This window comes from Arachis ipaensis, chromosome B08 (genome assembly GCF_000816755.2).
Source record: "Arachis ipaensis cultivar K30076 chromosome B08, Araip1.1, whole genome shotgun sequence".
Classification (NCBI taxonomy): domain Eukaryota; kingdom Viridiplantae; phylum Streptophyta; class Magnoliopsida; order Fabales; family Fabaceae; genus Arachis; species Arachis ipaensis.
In genome coordinates, this window is record NC_029792.2 from 74122427 (window position 1) to 74140900 (window position 18474).

Sequence of the window (18474 nt, forward strand, 5' to 3'; positions counted from 1 at the left end):
TAACTTAGGAATTCTTGAGTTGCTAATGTCCAAGTGATTGATAGTTGATAGCCATTGACTCTAGCTCTCATCAATTCAATTAGTGAATAGCTAGGACTTATGGGCTTGGATTGATATAGCTCATTTGACTTTCCTTTACTTGTTAGAGGATGACTTAGTGGGATTGATCCTTGCAATTATCATATTGTGGTTAGTGATGAGGATAGAGATCCTTGACCACCAAACTTTGGCAAGACCTTTTTGTCATTTGATTTCCTTTATCATTTACTTTCCTTGTTTCCTAATCAAAACCCCAAAATATACATGTCCATGACCAATAATAAGAACACTACCCTGCAATTCCTTTGAGAGACGACCCGAGGTTTAAATACTTCAGTTTATAATTTTAGGGGTTTGTACTTGTGACAAACAAATGTTTGTATGGAAGGTTTATTGTTGGCTTAGAAACTATACTTCGACGAGAATTCATTTGTGAAATTCTAAACCGTCAAAAAAACCATTCATCAGCATGATGCTCACGCAAGCCCCTAAATCACACATACAGTCATGAAAGATACGTCCACCAATACGACAAGACACCAAACATGGTCCAGGATTACTATACTTTTCCGGAATAGGCTTCATCAATGAAGAAATAGAACTACCTAATGACAAAGTTTCCAACTCGCCAATCCTATCTTTGTGTGTATACAGGTCTTTCAAAAATTTTGCATACTTCAGAATTTGTTGAATAGCATCAAGAAGTAGAATGGTTACCTCAACCCTCTTGAATACTTAAAGCATGTTTAAATCAAACTCCGGAGTCTTCTTGGCCTTCTTCACCATGGAAGAGAATGGGATAGGAATGGACTCATCCACTATAATCTTCCTCTTGGATTCCTTAAGGCTTACTTCTTCCTCCTCATGTCTTGTGTCTACCTCCTCTTCTACATGTGGAGCTTCAACAACCACTTCTTCCTCATGAATATCTTCCGAATCCCTAGGAGGTATCTCCTCCAATGTAGTCCCCGACTTTAGTGTAATGGCATTTAGTGCGCCCTTTGGGTTTGGAAGGGGTTGGGATGGAAGGTTAGAAGAGCTTGAAGGTTGGTTGGTGTTGTTAGAGGAAGGTAAAGCTAATCTTGAGATAATCTCAGTGAGATTGGTCAATTGAGCAGTCATACTATTAAATTGAGCCTTGTTATTTTCTTCATTCTTTTCTACAATAGCTCTAAGCTCATCAACTTGATTAGTAGAAGATGAAGAGGATTGGTTGGATTGTTGTCTATGATGTGGTGCTTGATATTTAGGGTAGTTGTTTTGATTTTGATGAGGTACTTGATTGTGATGATTTTGGTTGGCTTGATGGTTGGTGTTGTTATGGTGGTATTCTGATAAAGATTGGTGATTGTTATTGTAGTGAGAAGAAGAGTTGTTCCATCTTTGATTTTGATTGCTTCCTTGTGCATTATCCCTCCACCCATAATTGGAGTTATTGCCATGAGAGTAGTTGTTTTGACTTTGAGAGGGGTAGGGTGGACGATTGTTATAATTCACATTGGCTACGGCAAGGGTGTACTCCTCTTGAATTTGTTGACATTGATCGTGTAGTGCGTGGTGCTAGAGCATAAACTACAAATTCTAGGAGGACCTTCAAGTTGAGCAACTTGGGATGGGGCTTGGATGGCTTAGATGGAGTAGAATTCCTTTTGCTCTTTGTGCATCTCCGTAAGGATAGTAGTCATATCTCCGAGCACCTTGGTCAAGTTTGCTTCGGAAGGTGATGCTTCTACCACACCCTTGAGGGGATTGCTCCTTACTCTTACATGTTGTGTAGCCTCGGCAACATCATTTATCAAGCTCCATGCTTCTCCCGCTGTCTTGTTTTTGGAAAGGGAACCACCACTAGAAGCGGTGAGCAATCTTCTATCTTCTGCACAAAGACCTCCAGTAAAGTAACTGATAAGCAAATGAGTGTCCAATCCATGGTGTGGACAAGATTCCAATAGCCTTTTAAACCTAGTCCAATACTCATACATGCTTTCTTGGTCCTTTTGCATTATACCTGAGCTTTCCTTCCGGATATAATCGGTCTTCTCCGGCAGAAAAAACTTGTCTAGAAACTCTCTTCTCAAGAAATCTCAATTGGTCACAATCTCATCCGGTTGCGAACAAAATCATGTTTTTGCTTGCCCCTCAAGAGAGAAGGGGAAGGCAAAAACCATAATAGCAACTTCATCGGCTCCATGTCTCCGAGTTGTAGAATAAGCAACTTGAAAATCTCTTAGATGTCGGATAGGGTCTTGACCCGGAACCCATGATACTTGGGGAGTAGATTTATCAAACTATTCTTCAACTCAAAGTTTGGATCAAGGTTGGGATACCTTGTTTGCAAAGGTTGAAGTACAATATCTGGAGCCCCTTGTTCATGTAAGGTGATTCGTCGTGGCTCCACCATGTATAGTTCACCTGTGGGATGCAAAGATGTATTAATGGTACCAACAGAAGAATAAGAAGTAGCGGACTCCAAGTCACTCTCGGCACCGTCTAGTGATTCGGTATGCTCCTCAAGAGAGGCCGAAGTACTAGGCGTATAATCCAACCGCCGTCTAACTTGCCGAGTGTGTAACAAGGTTCTTTCAATCTCAAGGTCAAGCTCGGCTAAGTTAGAGTTCGGTTGAGACCGAGTCATCAAACTTGGGAGTCATAGCACATGCGTAAAAGAAATTTAAACTACACTAAGTGTTGAAAGCAAGTAAACTATCTACACTATTCACATATTTACATAACCAATGTTAAGGCATATGTTGCAACCATTCCCCGGTAACGGCGCCAAAAATTTGACGCATAGGATTTATACCGGTCTAGAATTTCACAAAATGATTTCGTTAATAGTATAGTCCAAACCGATAATTAGTCCTTGAATCAAATTTTAAGGGTTTTGGTTGTCACAAGTTCAACCCCAATAAAAGTAACCGAAGTATTCAAACCTCGGGTCGTCTCACAAGGAATGGGCAAACATGTGCATCGAAACAAGTGAGAAAATCAAAAGAACATATGATCTACTTCTTCTTTAGAATTAAGCAATTAACTAAAACGAGAACTAAACAAGTGAGAATTTTGGTTTTCAAATGTGACTAATAAAAGGAACTCTTGGCTAGGTGTGGGAATTGGGATCACCATCCTTGTCTAATAACCATATCTTGATAATTGTGAGGAACCAATCTTATTAAGTTTACTTCTATACTTGAAGTACATCAAATGGCTTGATCAACATCAATCCATAAGCCCCAACCTAGCTACTAATTGACTTAGTAGTAGGCTAGTGTCAATGGTTATCAAATTGACCACTAAGGGTTCTCAAATCATCAAATCCATTAGACTCAATGACTCAAGCTTACCCAATTTCCTTAGCCTGGGCCAAGAGTAAAGAAAACTACTCCATAATCAAAGGAAATATTTCATCAAACACATGGTATGCATTAACAAAAGACATATTCAAATTGCAATTAACTTGGAAATTATAAGGACCCACTAACAATTATCCATAAAGAACAACTCAATTAACACTAATAATCATAGAAAACATCAATGTACTCATAGAATTCAAGATCCATAATATTCATAACATGAGAGAGAAATTGGAAAATAACAAGATAACATAACTCAACACAAGATCTAAGCAAAATTATACTAGAGAATTCAAATTAAGTAATCAAAACTAGCAATTAACAAAATCCAATTCCAAAATTCAACAATGGGAGATCAAAATCAAACTAGATCTAGAGAGGAATAAAGGTTTCTCTCTCTAGAAGAACAAAAAAAACCAAAACTAGCAAAAATTGTGTCTAAGTGTGTAATGAGTGATCCCCCCTTTTCCCCCTAGAGTTTCTGGGTCTTTTCCATGCAAATTCAGCTTAAATTTGGGCCTATCTAGCTTTAGAAATCGCCAGGCACAATTTCTTTTAATGAGATCACGTGCAGCTCATCACGCGTACGTGTCATGTACGCGTGCGCATCGCTTGAATTTCGCGATCCACGCATGCGCGTCGATGGAGATTTTGCCAATCCACGCAGATGCGTCATTCTTCGTGCTCCGCACTCAATTCCTTGCATCCACGCGTGCGCGTCGAAGCCGATTTCTCCAAAGCCCAATTCTTCATGTTCCTTCCACTTGTGCATGCTTTCTTTCTCTCTTCTAAACCATTCTTGCCCTACAAACTCTGAAATTACTCAATAAACATATCACGGCATCGAATGGCAATAGAAGAGGATCAAAATATGGCATTCTTAAGGCAAAAGAAGCATGTTTTCTACTATGAAGCAATATTAGGAAGAGAACACAAAACCATGCAATTTTGGAGAATAAATGTGGAAAATATTGACAAAACCCCCTAAATTCTACACAATATAAACCACAAATTTGGGGTTTATCAAGGAGCTCTAATGAGTCCTATGAATTAATAAAAGCATTACTGTTTCTCCTTCAATCTGTGTTTGATTTATCTCTAAGATGTATATCCGATCTTCATCGTGGTGAATAGGATGATCTGAAAAATTAGCTCTGTTCATCACATTAAGACGAACGTACCTGACAAACACCCGCGTCTACTTGGGTTCGTGTGAATATGTGACTGGAAAGCATGAGCCAACAGCTATGTTTATACATCTCTCAGACGGCTAATCCACGACTTTGTTGGGGACTTCTCGAGACACCAGTTCAGCTAATTTCTGGGGAGACTAGGGTCTCCGTGGTATAGGCTAGAACCCTAAGAAGCAGCATCCTCTAATCCGGAAGATTCAACCTTGTCTGTGGTATTTTGAGTAGGATCGCCAAGAGAATGGACTCATAAGCGCTTCACCCTTTGTCAGATTGGATGACCACGGCCAATGACGTTCAATCTGTAGCAGAGGAGATCAATGACCACGACCTATGGCGTTGATCACATACAGCCTGCCATAGAAGAGATCACTCACAAGCAAGGAAGACAGTAATATTAGAGTTAATTCAGAAAGGCTAAGCAACTCCAAACCTTAACTATTCTCTTTTCACAGTTTACACAACTTCTGAGTTCTAATTACCCTTTTTCTTTATTCCTTTTTATGAAATTTAAAAAAAAACATACCAATATCTCCTACTCTTTTATCTGCCTAACTAAGACCTGCAGGATAACTATAGCTTTCTTCAAACCACAATCCTCGTGGGATCGATTCTGACTCGCTCAGGTATTACTTGGACGACCCAGTGCACTTGCTGGTACAATAGTACGAAGGTGTGGGGATTCGTACTACCAGCTGCCCATTTGGGGCGTTGGACGCCCAGCCAGAGCTCCCTGGCTGGCATTCAACTTTGAATTACACTCCATCCAGAGTGTTTTGTTTTCATTGCTAAATAATTCTGTCTCTGTTCTGACTGATGCACATGATCATGAACCTAAAAATAACTGAAGGAAAAATAAAATGAAGGAAAATAAAATTAATTAATTAAGGTTGGGTTGCCTCCTAACAAGCGCTTCTTTAACGTCATTAGCTCTTTTATGGAGGTGAGTATGGGCTCAAATTTTTTCCCCTTATAGTAAACTTTCTTCCTGTCTTCTCATGAATGAGTTCTACATGCTCTAAAGACAGGATACGACTCACTGTATGTGGTAAGACTGGTTTCTTGGTGAAAACAACTCTCATGCCAGGTGAGTGGCCTTCAGTTGGGATTTTCTTGTCCCTCCAGCCTTTAGGTACTTTGTTCATAGTACCTTTGTGCTTAGAGCTTGTTGAGGGCTGCCCAACACCAAACTTAGAATTGATGTTTGGGGGCACTGCAAAGCTCTGCACAGAAAGAGAGGGTTGGAACACTAGGTGTTGCACAGTTATCTCTCTTTTATTAGAGGGAGAATTGGGATAAGGCATCTTGAACAAGATGTGATCCTCCCCTGGTTGTAGAGTTAGTTTTCCCTTAGCCACATCAATGATAGCATTGGCAGTGGCTAGGAAAGGTCTTCCAAGGATGACAGAGTCATCCTCATCCTCTCTTATGTCCAAGACTATGAAGTTTACAGGGATGTAGTGGTTTTCAATATTTACCAAGACATCCTCTACTAAGCCATATGGCTTTCTCATTGTCTTGTCTGCCATCTCTAGAGAGATGTTTGCAGCTTGTACCTCAAGGATTCCCAACTTCTCCATTATAGAAAGTGGCATGAGGTTGATGCTTCACCCTAGGTCACACAGAGTCTTTTCAAAAGTCATGGTGCCTATGGTGCAAGGAATCAGAAAGCGTCCAGGATCTGGAAGCTTTTGAGGTAGCTTCTGCTGAACCAAAGCGTGGAGTTCTTTGGAAAGCAGTAGAGGTTCTTCCTCCAAAGGCTTTGTACCAAATAGTTAGGCATTCAGCCTCATAAGAGCTCTAAGGTACCAAGCAATTTGCTCTTTCCTAGTGTCTTTATCCTCATCAGAGGATGAGTATTCATCAGAACTCATGCATTGCAGAAGTGCATGCAAAGGAACCTCTATGGTCTTTACGTGACCTTTGGCTTTCTTTGGTTCTGGGATAGGGTTTCTTGAGTGTAAATTAAGCATTCAGAAAGTGTGCTTTTACTGGCATTCAACATCTGCTCTAATAGCTCTTTGGGCGTTGAACGCCCAGGCTGTGCACCCTACTGGCGTTAAACGCCAGTCCCCTTGTCATTTTGGGCATTGAACGCCCAGTAGGGGTATCCTTGTTGGCGTTCAACGCCAGCTTCCCTAGGTAGGCAGGCGTTGAACGCCCAATGAGGGGTTCCTCACTAGCATTCAGCGCTAGCTTCCCTGGCTGGTTGGGTGTTGAACGCCCAGTGATATGTTCCTCACTGGCATTCAGCGCCAGAGTGCCTGCCTATTTGGGCGTTGAACGCCCAGCCAGTGCTCTCTGGCTGGCGTTCACGCCAGCTCTACTGCCAGGATGGGCGTTGAACTCCCAGTGAGGGGTTCCTCACTGGCGTTCAACGCCAGGCTTGCTGCCAGATTGGGCGTTGAATGCCCAGTGAAACTTCTTCACTGGCGTTCAATGCCTTCCTAATTTCTCTATATTCGGCCTCTACCTCCATGGTTATGGCCTTGCACTCTTCTCTTGGATTCACCTCAATGTTACTAAGAAGAGTTTCATGAGGAGTCTCAAGGATCCTCTTGCTCAGTTAACCAACTTGTACCTCCAAGTTTCTAATGGAGGACCTTACTTCATTAATAAAACTATGAGTGGTCTTAGAGAGGCTGAAAGCCAGAGTGACTAAGTCAGAGAGACTTTGCTTAGAGGTTTCTATATTCCCTTGAGAAGATGGGAATGGTGGTCAATTATTGAACCTATTCTGGTTCCTTCCACCTTGATTGTTGTTGAAACTTTGCTGAGGTTTCTGTTGGTCCTTCCATGAAAGATTAGGATGATTCCTTCATGAGGGGTTGTAGGAGTTTCCATAGAATCCTCCCATGTAATTCACCTCCACCATGGAGGGTTGACCAGGATCATAAGCATCTACATCAGGAGATACTTCTTGGGTACTACCAACTGCAATTGGCAGTCCAGTCAGATATTGAGAGATCATGTTGGTCTATTGGGTCAAGATCTTGTTCTGAGCTAATATGGCATTCAAAGTATCAAATTCAGAAACTCCTTTCTTCTGAGAGGTCCCATGGTTTACAAGATTTCTTTCAGAATTGTACATGAATTGGTTGTTTGCAACCATCTCAATGCGTTCTCTTGCTTCTGCAGGTAATTTCTTCAAGTGGAATGATCCACCTACAGAGCTGTCCAATGAGATTTTGGACATCTCAAACAGACCATCATAGAACACACCTATGATAGACCACTCTGAGAGCATGTCAAGAGGACATCTCCTGATCAATTGCTTGTATCTTTCTCAAGCTTCATAGAGGGATTCGCTTTCTCTTTGTCTGAAGGTTTAAATTTCCACTCTAATTTTGCTCATCCTTTGAGGGAGAAAGAATTTAGCCAGAAAAGCATTAACCAGCTTTTTCCAAGAGTCTAAGCTCTCTTTTGGTTGAGAATCCAACCATATCTTAGCTTTGTCTCTTACAGTAATGGGAAAGAGCATAAGCTTGTAGACTTCAAGATTTATTCCATTAGTCTTAACAGTATCACAGATCTGCAAGAACTCAGCTAAGAATTGATGTGGATCTTCCAATAGAAGTCCATAGAACTTGCAGTTCTGCTGCAGAAAAGAGACTAACTAAGGCTTAAGCTCAAAATTGTTAGCTTCAATAGCAGATACAGAGATACTTCTGCCATAAAAGTCAGAGGTAGGCATGGTAAAGTCACCAAGAACCTTTCTGGCATCACCTTCAGGTTTGGCCATGTCTCCTTTTTCTTGTTCAAAGTTTTCTGAAAGGTTTCTTCTGGAGTGTTGCTCCAGCTTGCTGTAAGTTTTTCTTTAAAGTCCTTTCAGGTTTAGGATCAAGATCAAAGAGGAGTTCTTTATCCCTATTCCTGGTCATAAATAAGAAAAGAAGAAAAAGAAAGAAAGAAAGCTTCTATGTCTGATTTGAGTATAGAAGACTCCCAGTGAGATATGAAGAAAGTAGAGGAAGATATGATAAAGAGAGAAGAAGGGGAAGAAGAATACTTTGAAAATAGCGGAAGAGGAGTTCAAAAAAATAGAAATAGAAAAGAAAAGAATTAGAAATAAAAAAGATAAATAAGAATTAAAATATTTTTGTTTTTATTTTATTTAATAATAAAATTAAAAAATAAGGTTAGTAATTTAAAAAGAATTGAAAATTAGTTTAGTGGATTCGAAAATAGAAGAGAGAGAAGAGGAAGGAATTTTCAAAAATTAAGAAAAGAGAGCGGTGGACTAAAAGATAAAGATCTCCCCCACAAAAAGATAAGATAAGATAACAAACATATCTCAAGGGAGATCACTCCCCACTACTATAAATACACTGGAGCACCCAGGTATAACTCATACTCTGATTCTACACAAAAACCCTGCCTAAAGCACGTGCTAACTTAAGCATCGGAGTCTCTTGCAAGTACCACCACCCTCTGGTGATCAAGAATCAGCAGCACCACCAGCTCCAACAGGTCGGACACGACATATCCGGCCACAACAGCAGATCTGATCCGAGATCGACCTTCAGTTTCAGGTAACCCTCGGAACAGGTAGGCATGGTGAAGTCACCAAGAACCTTTCTGGCATCACCTTCAGGTTCGGCCATGTCTCCTAGTTCTTGTTCAAAATTTTCTGAAAGGTTTCTTCTGGAGTGTTGTGCTCTAGCTTATTGTAAGCTTTATTTCAGAGTCCTTTCAGGTTCAGGATCAAGATCAAAGAGGGGTTCTTTATCCTTGTTCCTGGTCATAGATAAGAAAAGAAGAAAATAAAGGAAGGAAGAAAGCTTTTTTGCTACTTGGACAAAAGAGCTTCCAGTCGGATGTGAAAAAAGAAGAAGAAGATAGAAAAGTGAAGATGAAAGATGAGAGAAGGAGAGTAATTCGAATAATATAAATAAAAAAGAGAAGAAGTAGAAATAGAAAAGATAAATAAAAATTAAAATAATTTTGTTTTTGTTTTATTTATTAATTATTTTCAAAAATTAAGGTTAATAATTTAAAAAGGATTGAAAATTAGTTAGTGAATTTTCGAAAATAAAAGAGAGAGAAGGAGGAGAAGTTTCTGAAAATTAAGAGAGAGAAGTGTTAGTTAGGAAGTTTTGAAAAAGAAGAGAGACAATATAAGATATTAATTAAGAAAAGATTTTAAAATAAAATAAGATAAGAGATAAGATAAGAAAAGATTTGAATTTTAAAAATTTGAAATCAAAAAGATAAGAAAAGATAAGATAAGAAATTAAAAATATTTTGAAAAATATTTAAAAAGATAAGATTTGAAATTTGATTTTGAAAAGATTTAATTTTAAAATTTGAAAAAGATAAGATTTTGAAAAAGATAAGATTTTTAATTTTGAAAAGATTTGATTTTTGAAATTTGAAAACTAAGATATGATAAGATAAAAATTTGAAATTGAAATTTGAATTTTTAATTTAAAAATTTCGAAAATTAAGTAAAAATAAAAATGTAAAAGATATTTTTTTTATTTTTGCTGAATTTTTAGTTAAAAATTTCGAAAATAATTTTAAAAAAACTATAGAAAATATATTTTTTATTTTTGAATTTAATGAGGAAAGAGAAAAACAAACAAAAGACACAAAACTTAAAATTTTTAGATCTAGCATCCCAAGTTTTCAAAAATTTGAAGGAAAAACACAAAGGGACACCAAACTTAAAAATTTTAAGATCAAAACACAAGGAAAACACAAGGACACTTTGAAGATTGAAAAGAACACTAAGAACAAGACTCAAGAAATTTAAAGAACACAAGAACATGTAAAGGACATCAAACTTAAAATTTTAAGAAAACTAAACATAAATTTTCGAAAAATTAAAAGAAAAACAAAAGAAGACACCAAACTTAAAGATTGAAACAAGATTCAAACAAAAAGACACTAATTTTGAAAAATTTTAGAAAAATGACTCAAGATTTTTGAAAATTTTAACCAAGAACACAAACAGAAAAAACTCAAACCAAGAACAAAGATCAAACAAAGAAATTTAAGGATTCTTAAAAATAAACTTTTTTGAAAAAGGTTTTTGAAGAAGTTTTAAAATTTTTGTAAAAGAAAACAGAAAACAGAAAACAAGTAAGACTCAAACTAAGAATAAAGATTAAACAAAGAAAATAAAAATATTTTTGAAAAGTTTTTAATTTTTTTCGAAAAATAGAGAAGAAGAAAATAAAAATAAAAGACTCAACAAAATAAAATAAATTACCTGATCTAGGGAGAAAGACAATCCGTCAGTTTGTCCAAACTCGAACAATCCCTGGCAACGGCGCCAAAAACTTGGTGCACGAATCCCACACTCCGTACAGCTGTACCAGCAAGTGAACTGGGTCGTCCAAGTAATACCTGAGCGAGTCAAAGTCGATCCCACGAGGATTGGGGTTTGAAGCAAGCTATGGTTATCTTGCAGGTCTTAGTCAGGCAAATAGAAGAGTTGGTTATTCGTAATTTGTATTTGTGAATTGGAATCAGTAACAAGAATATGGTTAAGGATTGGAGTTGCTTTGTCTCTCTGAATTAACTCTGGTAATACTGTCCTCTTTGCTTGTGAATGACTTCTTCTATGGTAGGCTGTATGTGATCAACGCCATGGGCCGTGGTCGTCAATCTCCTCTACTCCAGATCAAACGCCATTGGTCGTGGTCATCCAATCTGACGGAAGGTGAAGCTCTAACAGTTCATGCTCCTGGCGATCTTACTCAAAACACCATAGACAAGGTCGAATCTTCCGGATCAGAGAATGCTGCTTCTTTGGGTTCTAGCCTCTACCACAGAAACCCTAATCTCCTCGAAAATCTGCTGAACTGGTGTCTCGAGAAGTCCCCAACGAAGTCATGGATTAGCTGTCTGAGAGATTTATAATCAAGCTGGCGGTTTGCGCTTTCCAGTCACGTATTCACATGAACCCAAGTAGACACGGGTGGTTGTCAGGCACGCGGTCCTAGTATGATGAACAGAGCTGATTGTCACTGGTCATCCTATTCACCATGTTGAAGAACGAGTATTCATCTTAGAAATAAATCAAACACGGATCGAAGAGAAACAGTAATACTTTTATTATTTCATATGACTCAGCAGGGCTCCTCCCTTCAACCTAGGAGGTTTAGAAACTCATACTAAAAAAAAATACAATGGTAAAAGTGATGATGTTCGTAAAAAACTCCTAAATAACATAAATTTAATCCCTTAAATACTAAACAAATGACTAGTAAGGGTAAAACAGTCTTTTTAGTGCTAAAATCCACTTTTGGAGCCCACTTGGTGAGTGTTTGGGCTGAGCTTTGATGAGATCCACGTGCTATGAGGTCTCTAGGGTGTTGAACACTGGCTAGGGGATCCTCTCTGGGCGTTTGGACGCTGGTCTCTACTCTGTGGGCGCTGGACGCCTAGAAGGAGGCAGGAGGCTGGCGTTGGAAGCCAGTTTTGGGCCTTCTAATCTGAAGCAAAGCATAGACTATTATCCATTGATGGAAAGCTCTGGAAGTCAGCTTTCCATAGCCATTGAGAATACTCTTTTTTGACTTCTGTAGCTCTAGAAAAGCTTTTCTAAATGCAAGGAGGTCAGATTCGGACAGCATCTGTAGTGCTTTCTCTGTCTCTAAATCAGACTTTTGCTCTAGCTCCTCAATTTCAGCCAGAAAATACCTGAAATTGTAAAAAGTATACACAAACTCAAAGTAGAATTCAAAAATGTGAATCTAACACTAAAACCTATAAAAACTTAATAAAAACTAAACAAAACATACTAAAAACTATATGAAAATGATGCCAAAAAGCGTATAAAATATCCGCTCATCATCAACATATTCAATCATTTCCGCCAGAAATTCAAAACAAATTGACAAATCAATAATGAATTCAACCACAACTTCAATCACAACAGAAAATCATTTCAAGCACAGAAATTAATTCACTTGCATTAATCCACTAAACTCATTAGATATTCAACCCTAAAATATTTTAACTTTAAAACAATCCCCTACCTCAATTAGTCAAACCCCGAAGTTAAATGCAACAAACCCTTTTTATTTTATAATTCACATCACCCATAGCAACTTTGATAGTTTCCTAGTAACATCAATAGCGTTGACGGCCACAATGGTAACTAAACTGGCGTCAATTAGAATCAAAGCAAAGACATATATTAGATATAACTAGAACAGATAATTATGAAGAAACAAGGCAAAATAAAAAAGTCTCACCACAAGAGTAGACCAAAGGATATAGCAGTAGCTCCAATGACGATTGGAAACTCCCATGGCAGCTGTAGCAATAACCCAAAGGAAACAAGGCAAGAAGGTGCAATAGTAGTTCCAACAGCCACCTCCAACAATAGCAGCGGAGAAGCAGTTCAATGGTGACAACCCCATCCAACGCAAATAGTTCCAACAACAACCATTGAGGCAATAGTGATTCCAGCAAGCAAAAAGCAGAACCAGAGACGGGCAGAGCCGATCAAAGTGGCAGCGGCTCCCGCGGTGGTGGTTTTCCAGCGATGACACCAGTCACAACAGGAACGGCAGCAGCGCGAGATCCAACAGCACCGGCACGGCTCCTTCATTCCTTCCCATCGCGTTTCGTCTCTTCTTCCTTAGCTCAACTCGTGTTCACCTCTTTCTCCCCTCTAGTTCGTCATTTCGACGGCGACGACGGCGGCGAAGCCCACCAGCACCGACACGCCTTCTCCCTCTCTTTTCTTTGCTGTCTCACGTTCTCTCCCTTCTCTCTCTCTCTTCCTTTGGAATTTTTTTTTATGATGCTGCTGTGTTTGGTGAAAAAAGGGGAAAAGCATTGTCGGTTAGGGTTAGTTAGGTTAGAAGGGGTTAGGGTTTTTAATTTGGGAATTAGGATTTAATTTGGGAAAAATGTGAAATTAGGAATTTTGGGTAAATTAGGGTTTGGTAAATTTTTAATAAAATTAGGGTACATTGTATAAATTTAAAATCTAATTTATCCCTTAAAATTATTTTAAAATATTATTTAAATAAAAATTTGCTAATTGGCTTTTAATCAAGTACTCTAATTTAAAATATACTAATCAAAACTTGATTTAATTATTTTTAATAAAATAATTTCTAAAAATAAAGTCTTTAATGAATGAATAAAATTAGCTCATAATAATATTTTGTGAAAATTCTAGGTCTTACACCTAGCATAACAGTGCTTCGTTCACGTATTGCAGATGGTCTTCCAAAATTTTGTTCGGCATTCTTAAAGTTCCTCATCTCACTTGTTAGCTTAGAATTCAAATCAAGATCACCATAAACATATTTCTCAATGATATCCAGCAAGCCAGAAGTCGTTTGTCTGTGCTTTTCAAATTCTTTAGCATTAAATCAAAAAGCTAGATTTAACCAATAACCAGCAGCATGAAGATTTTTTTGAAGTTGTGCATCCCAACAAGTATCTAAAATCTTCAAATAAGGATCAGCAACCTTCTTTCTTTTTTGAAACCTCTTCACCATTTCTCCTCTAGCCTTATATATAGCTTGATAAAGAAAATTCATGGCAGCTCTGTCTTCACTATAATACGTAAAACACGAACAAGTGGCTCAGTGAGCTTAACAATATCAGTGCATTGACTCCAAAATTTAGAATCCAATACTTGATCCACAAATCTCTTAGCTTTGGCTTCTTTGGAGTAAGATGAGCTTGTCCATTCTTTAGAGTTCACCAAAGCTCTCAAAGGATCCTTTTGAGAAAAAAAATTTTGTAAAGTAATGAAATTAGTGGCAAACCGAGTTAGAGCCGGACGAAGTATTTCCCGCCCACCTGTAAATTTTCTCATCAAGAACAACGGATAGCAATGATTATAGATATACTTGGTGATCAATGAAGCTTGTGACACAATTTCACTCACTTCTTGTAACTTTCCAATATCTTGACACATCAGTTTAACACAATGAGCTGCACAGGGGAACCAATACAATTTAGGAAACTCAGCCTCCAACAACCTTCCTATAGCAACATAGTTTGCAGCATTGTCCATTACAATATGCATAACATTCTCAGGACCAACAAACAATACAACATTCCTAAACAACATAAATAAAGCATTAGCAATTTTTGAGACATTAGAAGCATCAACTGACTTTAGAAAAATAGTTCTGATGTCGGGCTAATTGTCGGTTTAGAAATTTTCAATGAAAATCACTTAGAAGTATAGTTCCAAACCGACAATTAATTCTCAATCAAAGTTTAATATGGTTGTCACAAGTTCAACCCCAATAAAAATTAACCGAGAGTATTAACAAGAATTTAAACTTAACAAAACTTAACAAGCAAGAATCTTAAATTGCAATAATTTAATTCAAGACAATTAATGTAAAAGTTAAGTAAATGGTGATCTAAGAAGACAATGTATAAATCTAATTCTATTCTAGAATTACATAAACAAATAAAACCAACTAGAGCAAGAATTGAGTAATTAGAATTTTGGGTTTTCAAGTATGAATGGAAAAAGAATTCTTGGCTAAGGCATAGAAATTGAGATCTCCATCCGTGTCCACTAACCATATATTGACAATTGTGAGGAACCAATCCTATCAAGTCTACTTCTATGCTTGAAGTATGTCAAATAGGATTGATCAATATCAACCCATAAGTTCTAACCTATCTACTAATGAACTTAGTAGTGGGTTAGTGTTAATGGATATCAAAGTGACCAACAAGGGTTCCCAAATAATCAATCCACTTAGACCCATTGACTCAAGGTCACTCAATTCCCTTAGCTTAGGCCAAGAGTATAGAAAATTACTCCATAATTAATGAAAACATTTTGTCAAACACTTGGTAGGCAATAACTAAAGACAACCAAATTGCAAAATCTAAGAGAAATTGAAACTACCAACTACCAATTAACAATAATATCAACCCAACTAAAATTATAGAGCATAAAAACATCAATGCATTAATGAAAGTTCAAAATCAACAAGGTTCATAAAAAGGAAAATGAAAGAAGAACTAGAAGAAGAACACAATACTAACACAAGATCTAAGCAAAATTATAACTAGAAAAACTAGAGTTAAAACAAGAAGACTAAAATCAACAACTCCAATTCAGAAATTCAACAATGCAAATGATCAAAAGACAATAAGCCTAGAGAGAAGAAAGAGTTTCTCTCTCTAGAAATAAAGAACCAGAAACTAGCTAAAATTATGCCTAGTGTGTGTATGCTTCCTTGCCTCCTTTCCCCCATCAATTCTTGGCCTTTCCCCATTCAGAATCCAATTGGATTTGGGCCTGGAGCTTCTCAGAAATCACCAACCATGTTTTCCATAAATGAGTCACGTGCTGAGCGTCACGCGTGCGCTTTGCTTGAGCTCTTCACAAGCCACGCGCACGCAGAGGGTCATGCGTGTGCGTCAGCTGAATTTCACAATTTTCACGCGTACGCGTCATGCCACGCGTGCGCGTCGAGGTCAGCTTTCCAAATCTCTATTCTTCATGTTCCTTCCATTTTGCATGCTTTCTTTCCATCTTCTAAACCATTCTTGTCCTATAGATCCTGAAATCACTTAAAAAATATATCACGGCATCGAATGGTAATAGGAGAGGATTAAAATTTAGCATTTTTAAGGTGAAAGAAGCAAGTTTTAAACTATGGAGTATAATTAAGAAGGAATCACAAAAATATGCAATTTATATGAATAAGTGTGAAAAACATTGATAAAACCCACCAAATTCAACACAAGATAAACACTAAAATCGGGGTTTATCAACCTCCCCACACTTAAGCTAAGCATGTCCTCATGCTAAAAATTAAAAGACCAAAGAATATAGGAAAATGAAACTTATGAAATGCAACTAATGCAAATGCTTCTACCCACTTGGTTGGAGAAAATCAATCCCCAAGAATATATATGAACGTATAGGGCTAAATTAGTATGACAATTAATAAACTCCACCAATCCCAATTTCAAAATAAAGCATGAGTGAACTTGCAATATAGAAGCTTGTGAAAGCAGGGAACATGAGATTGAGCATCAAACCCTCACCGAAAGTGTTTGCGCTCTACTCTCTCTAGTGTTTGAGGGTCGATTCTCTTAATTCTCGTCTAATCTTGCTTTCCAAGACTTGTTCTTCTTCTACCAATCAACATATGTTCAATGCATGAATACACATATCAAGAGGTCTTTCCAATGATTGTAATGGGGTTAGGGTCAAGGTAGGATTGTATTTGGTCAAGTGGACTAAAATTTGATTCTTTGATTAGCCTAAACTTTCCACCTAAACTAAGACAATCGATATAACTATAATATAAAGCCTAACTACCCATTATTTATCTTTTTCTACATACTCATGCATCCTATTTTCAAGTACAACACATATGCATCATCATCACCATTTTACTTTGGGGTATTTTATCCCCTTTTATTACTTTATTTTTCTCTCTTTTTTTTATATATATTTTTTCTTGGGGGCATTTTCTCCCCTTTTTTTCTCTTTTCTATATACATAAGACATTAATGCATATGGTTTTAAGTAATGCATGAATATGTGCCCAAATTTTCCAAAAAAAAAATTGTACAAGACTCATGGAACACCCAATTTACCCAACTAATGTTCCCAATTCTAATTCCCCTATACTCAAATTATGTACACGCTCACTAGTCTAAATTAATCAAAGATTCAAATTAAGGACAATTATTATTTTTCGCTTAGAGCTAGTGATGTGCTATTATAAGGAACGAAAGGGTTAAGTAGGCTCAACATTAGTTTACAAGGGTTGAAAAAAAAAAGGTGAGGCTAATTTGGGTTTGTAAGCTTAATTTGAACAAAGGCTTCAATCACATAAATACATTCAAATATTGAACAATGGATATATAAAATCAAGCAAGCCAAAGATCACAATCTTAGAGAGAGCACACACATTAAACGAAATATTGGTTGAAAGATTTAACAATCATTTAGGCTCAAAATCTCACTAGGTTTGTGTGTTCTAGCTCTAAAATCTTGTTCTAAAATTAATTTCCTCAGCAAGTTCAACAAAAAAAAAAATTTCCAATTAGTGGGGTACCCTAAAACAATTTTCTCGGAGAATAAATCATTACTTCAACCAAGTGTTTCTAGTAAAAAGTGGTTGGATGAAAAGCAATTCATCTAGTTCATGTGCACCCAATCACTTAAGAAGCATAAGTAAGATACGTACAACTCTAAATATATTCACAAACAACTACTATGCAAAAGTACTTAAATGCAAAAACTAGCTATGAAATGCAAATTATCCTAATTAACAAAAGAAAACTAAGATTTAGGTGTTGAAGAGAAGGGTTGTTACTTACGGAAGTCGGTCACTGACCTCCCCACACTTAAAGATTTGCACGGTCCTCCGTGCCATTAGTAATGAGCAAATTGGGTCTGAGAGTGTCACTTCCGGTGACTATAGGATGGTGAGACAAGGACGTCTCCATGTTCACCTCTTTATTACTTTCTTTGCCATGATCCGAAGTGGACTCCGGAATGTCGGGTTCCTCTATAGGCAGGTTGGTGCAACTAATGAGCTTATGGTAGAGCTGATGGTTCGGCAGTATCTGTTTATGGGTTATTATCCTTCCACCTAGTTGCAACAAGAGGTTTAAGCCATTCCCCATGCAGGAACTTCTTTCTCCACGTCATCAATGCGGTTAGTCTTTTTTCAACCGCTCAGGAGGTGGCGAGCTAGCACTTGGCTTTGAAACCTGCGCTTTAGTGAGTGCTTTTTGAGTTGTCCCTTTTGTAGGTGTCTTCTTATAGGCCTTTTCCTTGCCTTTCTTGGTGACCATCCTGAAAAGGAAGAAAAAGAAGAAACATTAAGCTCAAAGAGAGAAACACCGAAATTAAGAAAGTGCAAGTAAGAATTAATGCCGAAGAGAGTAAAGTGTCTCAAATACATGGTAGCTACAACATG